Below are 7,231 nucleotides of genomic sequence, written 5' to 3'. Positions count from 1 at the left end.
ATAAATGGCTCTTTCGTGTACTGGTTAGCCTACATTGTCGTAGTCTGACCTGATCGAAATACCTAAAAATACCGTGTGTAGGCGTTGCTGTGCTTGATTTCAATGAGTTTCTATGTAATGCGAAACGTTACGCTTACTTTTTCAGAACACTAAATAATTATGCTATGAGACGTAACGCCTACTAATGTTTACTAAATTGCAAAGAGCATCAATAAATAATTACACAGTAGAAAATTTTTTTTAGTTGTATTTATATAACTTGATCTTAAGTTTGTATTATCGCTTACAACGTCGAATACCTCTTCATGCATGGCGAGTTTTTTTTAACCGGAAAACAGCTCTCGTGAAGTATTTTTAACGATCAAGGCCACCAAAGTGGGCGGATCTTTAACTTAATGCTATTGCAGATCCCGAGCGATCTGGTAAAGATTTGAAGGTCTTCGACTAAAGAAATTGTTGACACAGACGGATCTTCAACGCCATTCATTTAAATTCCCAACTTTTCCACATAAAACTCAACTCAATCATTCTACAACTCGTTCAGTCGGACTCCAAACTCTGAGGGGATGACGGAGTGATAGATTTAGTAGTTGTCAGAACTTACGCTACAAATCTTTTCTTTATTGTTTAATCCCTCATAGTGGGATTCCAAAAATTAGCTTAAGCTCATTAGGATGCTCCTCTCCACGGTAATCTTTAGTAAAAGGCGAAAGATTTGCACGATTGATGAAGAAAAGCCAGAGCATGGTCATGGTACTCATTTGATTTATTGAAATTATTGATTTATTGAAATTACATACATTTGCAGACTTGTGTGCTCAATATATAGGCTTATAAGTCATTGTCAAGTAGAAAATACAAATAGAACAATTCAAAGAAAGACATCACAAAGAATACATCCATAAGAGAAATGCGCAAAATTAATGAAAAACGGAAAAAATGGAGAGTATCTTTTTTTCTACTTTATATCCAATCCAATTAATCCTTACTCTCCATCATGTGATTCAATCACGATCGTTAGTCGCCTTCTGAAATATTTCAAATGGCACTATCACATTTACCTTGTGAATGAACAAGTTCAAAATCGACATTACCCATTATCGAGGTATTTCCACTTTTGTAATGTATTTCTTGATAGACTTCAGAAGCCACGTTGTACTCCCGGTTTTTGCTCTAAAGGTCTTAGTCTTGCAGTAGTTAAGTGATAATCATGAATTAAAAGAAGAAATTTAGAGAAAAGATTGAGTAGAAAATCCTAAAATAGATGTATGCACGTTGCAATTGCCAGTTTTGAAATACTCTGCAATAACAATATTTTTATTTTTTTTGGAATTTATAATTTGATTCTAATCAAACAGTTTTCTTTTTATTTTAGTGGAGGATAAATTAAATTTTTGAAGAATGGACGAAGGTTTAACTTTTAAATGTACGGATCTTATAAGGCTATAAATAAAAAATAAAATATATAAAGAATAAAATTTTATGGTTAAAAAAAAATTCTTTCCTTCCAGTTTAAATCTTTGAACAGCTGTTTTTAAAGAAACGCCTATTTTCTGTGAAGAAGTGTCTTTTTGGTCAGTTTTTTTTAAACAACTTTTCGGGCAGAGTCAGGTCAACTTGAAAAATACAAAACGGATGTCGCCCATTTGATGTTCCTGACGAGGAAAAAATTTTGATGTTTTGAGTTATTGATGTTTAATCCTTTTGGTGAGTAGTTCTTAATAATTCTCTCGAAATTATGTCTGGACGTGGCAAAGTTTGAAGCTCGTAGTTTAAAGTAAAGTACAAAAATTAAGTTTATTCAATTCAATTTTTAAAGTACTGCAAAATGAGTCTTCGATGTTGCGGACGTGGTGGAAAGACAAGCACGCCTACCGGGCGTCACAACCTCAGTGACTCTACGACGGATGAGGAATCCACAGAATTCGACAACAAAATCAAATCACGCAATATGGCTACATATCAAAATCATCCACGTGGCGGAAAATGGCAAACCGAAAAGACTTCACGAGAACCAACGGTAAATGTGGAAAGCTTGAGTCCAGGTGAACGAAAGTTATATGAAGAATGGATGGAAATGATAAGGATGACCAACGAAGAAATTGAAACAACAGCGAAAGTGCTCCAGGATTGCTCGCAACTCAAAACTCAACTAATGGAAACTCAAGATGCAGGCCAAATTTTAGAACAGAAAAGCGAAATGACAACCGATACAGAAATACAGCTAAAAATAATGCAGAGCCCCCTACGAAAAAGCGAAAAAGGAAGAAGAAAAAGCAAAACAAAGCCAAAAATATTTAGGATACACAAATCATGATTACAGAAAGCACCTCTTCTTCACTAATAGATGCCGCCACCTCCTTGCCATTACCTGATGCAATAGTCAACTTCTACATAGCTCCACCCATAGAGGATGGAGTTTCATAGATATAAGGAACCCGTAAGAGGAAGTGAAGGTCCTATCTTCCCGGTGGCAACGAAAAATGGGTTACTTTTTTCAATCATCGTGGCGACTTTTTCTATCTGTTAAATCGCCACATCGCCAGTGTTCGTGTGCTTTGTTGTGATGGCTTGTTAATTTCACGTGTTGAAATTTTACTGCATGGGATCGATATCTAATCTGTTGTGGTAAGTAAAAATTATTAATATATTAATTTTTTGTATTTATTTTTAGCTAATTAAATGTGAAAACATTGCATAAATGTTTATATATTACGTTCTATAAAGCGTAAACAGCATTTTCGTGTTATTTTCCAATGAGAATGAATTTTATAATGCATTTATAACTCCACTCTTTTAGAAAATTATTTTTATGTGCTTAGCATTAATTGATTGAGTGGTTATTGTTTAAAAAATTTGTAAAATAATTTTTACAAAGGGAAATTTCTGATAACCTAAAAATGTTTTCATATTGGAATATTTATTCTACCGAATGTTTTGATCATTAAAAATGTTTTAGTAAAATATGCGATAATATAACGAAAATGAGTTTGCATAAATTTTAGGAAATTATATAGTCTGTTATTTATGCACAATAGTAAATGAACTTATTTAGAGATAAATGCTTGTGTTTTGTGCTGTTTGTCATTAGAATTTAGGAACGATACTAAATTTTACGTTACAAATAGTTTATAATATGGAGTATTAATATATGAAGGTTGTATTTAGTTATATTAAGAAAAAGTGGTGATTAAAGTTAAGAGTATTTTAGATCTACAATTCATCTTTATATATTTCTAAATTTCCTGGTAACTATCATAGGAATTGTATGCCTTGCATTCAAAATTGATAGATGAGATTAATGTATTTAAAATAAATAAGTTAACTCTAAGAAAGAGTAACAACATATTGTGATTTTTTGTCACTGTGAGAAATTTATCTCTTGACGTTGTAATTTTTTAATACAAGTATTGTTGATGTTACTTTTTTTTCTCTAGTGGTTCATGATTCATATATAGGAATGACTGGAAGCATGTCTGTGTACCACATACAGTTGGCAGATCGTGGAGAAGATAAACTTGGTGAAACAATAGCTAGAGAACTGCCTATTTAGAAAGTTTATTAACCTTTCTATATAGATGTTTTTAAAATGGTTTTCTTTTTATTGTTTTTTCCAAGTTCAGTATAACAGCTAAAGCTCACCTGCAAACTTGGCTAGATATTAATTACTTTCTAGGGTAAGTCATTCATTAACATTTTCAAGTACTTATAAGTTTAAGAATGTTCTAAAAAACTTATTACTACATTAGCTATATATGTACCTCTTACTGCAATTCGTATTGCATTGATATGACATCAATAAAAGTTAAGTGACATTTTTACAGACTCCCGAAACTGGTAAGTTCCCATTTTTGGGTAAAACATTGCAGTTTTATCAAAATATTTTTAGTTTAATTTTGATCTTTAAAGATATGAAAGTTTTCTGTAATTCATATATTATAATAATATATATTATAATATTTATATTGCCGATTATTTATAATTTGGCCTTTATATGGATATGTAAATAAACATTTGGAGTTTTCATTATTCTCCATTTAGTTGTGTGCATATAATCATATCATGAAATGTAATCCAAAGTTCTGATTCTCGTATTTATACAAAATTTAATCTGCTGTTTGGGAGTAATGTTAAGGTTATTGTTTCTAATTTATAAAAATTTAAGTATTGTTTTTAAAATTGTACATGATTAAATGATCAAGTTTTTGATTATAATTTAAGTTCTTTAACTCTTTTAATGCACATTCCATGTATTGTTGTAAAATGAGTAAACATATCACATAAAATTTCAAGTATATTGTCAATTTTAACTGGAAAATATTGCACTTTTTCTATTTTGATAACTAGAAAAATCTCTAAAATTCCTTTTGTGTAAAATATGTAGTACATTCTGTGACAATTATCATAAAATGTTTATTGTTTCGTAAAATCTACTGGATTTTTTCCTATCCCTGTCGTTCCAACGCAATTTTTCAGAGGAGAGTTTCGACAATTTGAAATATAGTTATTAAGGTTTATACTTATGTATATGAAACTTTTTTTTTTTTTGCATGCTGGAAATTTATTTAAAGAAGAAAATCTATGCAATGAAATTCTATAAACCACATTAACTTTTAATATCTTTCTATTTTTAAGTCTACTCTACTTGGTTAAGCAAACTAAAGTTGATAAATTTATTGTGTTATATTGTTGTTATATGTTCTTGAAAGTTTAAAAAAGTTTTTTTCTGTAATGCTTAAGCACATATTTATGTGTCTAACTATTTGAATCTTAAAATTATATTATGCATTTTATGGCTTGTCTTTCTCAGATTAATATTACTGTCATGCTTAGTTGGTAAGTTTAAACATGTGTCCAATGTTCTGTATGACACAAAATTCTATAAAATGCAAAGACACATGTTTTAAATGTGTTTTTAAGATATTGTTTTAATAAACTTTGAAAAAGTTACTATTAATCCTATAAATAATATTTTGGAGTTGTGAACACCTAATTAAATTTAATTGTAGGCTTTAAATGAATGGCAAATATTATTCTGAATTTTTGTTTTATTTTCAATTGCACATTATTTGTGAAAAAAATATATATATATATATATTTGAAAACCCAGACAAAATTTAATAATTTTCTCTTCTAAACTAGATTCTTTAAGCATGTATAATATAACGTTAAAAATTAATAAAATAGATTTTCGTATAGAATTATTGGGTGAATTATGTTAAACTTCCATTTTTAAATTAGATGTTTATTGTAAATGACAGTTTCTTGGATTGGGTAGATTTACATAATCAGTTTTTTCTAGCCTGACAAGAGCTTACCAATCCTGGTACTATTTGAATGTAATGTTTGAAGAAGCTACCACTAAGTAATAATTTTTAAAACCGTTCTATCAAGGAACGAATCCTTATGTGCAAAATTCTTATTTATATTTTTTATTTGTATCTAAAACTATTGTTTGTATGGTTATTAATACATTTATTTAAGAATATGCATTTAGATGAAGTGTATTTAAGTTGTGATGTCTGTCTGCTGAAATTTCAGAAAAATGAGAAACTGTGCAACTATTTTATTAAGTAAAGTTTTAAATTGTTCACATAACCAGTAGTAATTTTGACTTCTTTCATTTATTATAGCTTCGTACTTAAAAAATTTTTATTGAAGTAAAAATTCATACCCAATGCACCTACAAGATGTTGATTACAGTATCTTTGTACAATAAATAAATAAAATTAGTAAAGATATTTGTTGTTTTTTTTTGTTGTAAATAATGCTTAAAATATTTAATTAAAAAATTCTGTTGAGATATGTTTTGAGTTATCACTTTTGAAATTTGAAAACGGTGTGTAAATATCAATTTGCGATATCTACCAACTTAAAATTCTACACTTTTAAATTTTATTGCAATTTTTCAGATAAACTTTCTGTCCTATCTTCCTTAATATTAGTGCATTTTTTAAACGTTTGGTCTTCAGGTAATGAAATAGTTTGGGAAATTCTATACAAAATGCAATCAGATCCATTAAAATGGAACAATTGCTCAGCAATAACTCTACTTGGAACAATTTCTCTGCTTCTGAAAAATTAGCATCTTGAACACTTTTCAGAAGAATACAAAATACATATTAAAAATAAGCATAATATACTCAGAAAATAAAGGTTTTACTTTTTTTTAAGGTACATTTCAATAAAATTATTTTTTCTCTTGTGAGATAATGGATGTGGAATTTTTTAAAATAGCCTAGAAATAAATGAAATATTTTAAGTACTTTGTATGCAATTTTTCTTTAATTTATTAAAATTTATTAATTATGACGTTCTAAAATAAATTTAGGAAACCTTTACAAGTTCAGACCATATACATATATACAGCTGATTTTTATAACCATTTGAGTGTAAAAGGGGGTCTTTAAATCTTGTTTTTAATTTATAATTTTAGAATTGTTTTCAAAAATAAAGACAGAATTAACATTAGCGGTCGCAGATTAATTTTCAAACAAGGAAGAAAATAAGCTTCTTGAATGATGAATCATCATTGAGGAAAGCAGGATTAAATTTAAACCTAATATATTTCAAACATTTGCCTTTCACATCCTCCCGGTTTTCTTTAGCAACCTACCAAGTTTTATTGTTTTAAAATTACGAATGAATGATTTTTCAGATTTTCATAACCTTTCTGCGTTAGTTTCGTTGAACTTTACTTAGCAACACATGTATGTGTTTTCATTTAATTTTACGCATCCTCAAAAAGTATATTAAAAACAGTGGTAACGAGCTTCTTATATATGAGCTTATCAAAATATATGATAGCATATATATAAAGACTTTAGATCTAATAATTAAGTACGAATACAAAGAGTTTGAAAATTTTGTTAAATATTCTTCCCCAAATTTGTGAAACAAATAAATTTTCTAAAAATGTTACTATTCCGTTCTCACCTGATGCGTGTAGAAGATTCCCATCATAATGTATATTTGTAATTATTAGATTTAAGATATCAATAAAAACTAAGAAAATAATTATGGATCGCATTTTTCTATCATCCTTTGTATTTTGAAGCATTTTGCAATTTGATCCTCTCGAAATCCGCTGCTTCTCCAAATTATTTTATGGTCTAATAAAGTATTTTGGAATACATTCGATGCAAATATGTCAAAAAATTTCACGCGACGTATAAAATTAACCAGTAAGTAAATATAAAAAAGATATTTTGTTTCATATTAACTTTATTTC

General features: G+C 28.6%; 1 long non-coding RNA gene and 1 other non-coding gene across 2 annotated transcripts; one reads left to right on the top strand and one right to left on the bottom strand.

Moving 5' to 3' along the window:
• Positions 1–628: 628 nt before the first annotated feature.
• LOC122271633 (U5 spliceosomal RNA) lies at positions 629–746 on the bottom strand. The gene has a single exon (XR_006226513.2). It is a non-coding gene; the product is annotated as a U5 spliceosomal RNA (small nuclear RNA).
• Positions 747–2,458: 1,712 nt separating this feature from the next.
• On the top strand, positions 2,459–5,735 carry LOC147808526 (uncharacterized). Its single transcript, XR_015433600.1, has 3 exons — positions 2,459–2,628; positions 3,438–3,677; positions 5,303–5,735. It is a non-coding gene; the product is annotated as an uncharacterized LOC147808526 (long non-coding RNA).
• Positions 5,736–7,231: the final 1,496 nt, after the last annotated feature.

This window comes from Parasteatoda tepidariorum, chromosome 5, assembly GCF_982258835.1.
Source record: "Parasteatoda tepidariorum strain Cologne lab strain chromosome 5, Ptep-v5.0, whole genome shotgun sequence".
NCBI lineage: Eukaryota > Metazoa > Arthropoda > Arachnida > Araneae > Theridiidae > Parasteatoda > Parasteatoda tepidariorum.
Note: the sequence above shows the minus strand (reverse complement) of the source record. Positions and strands in the feature narration are given on the sequence as shown.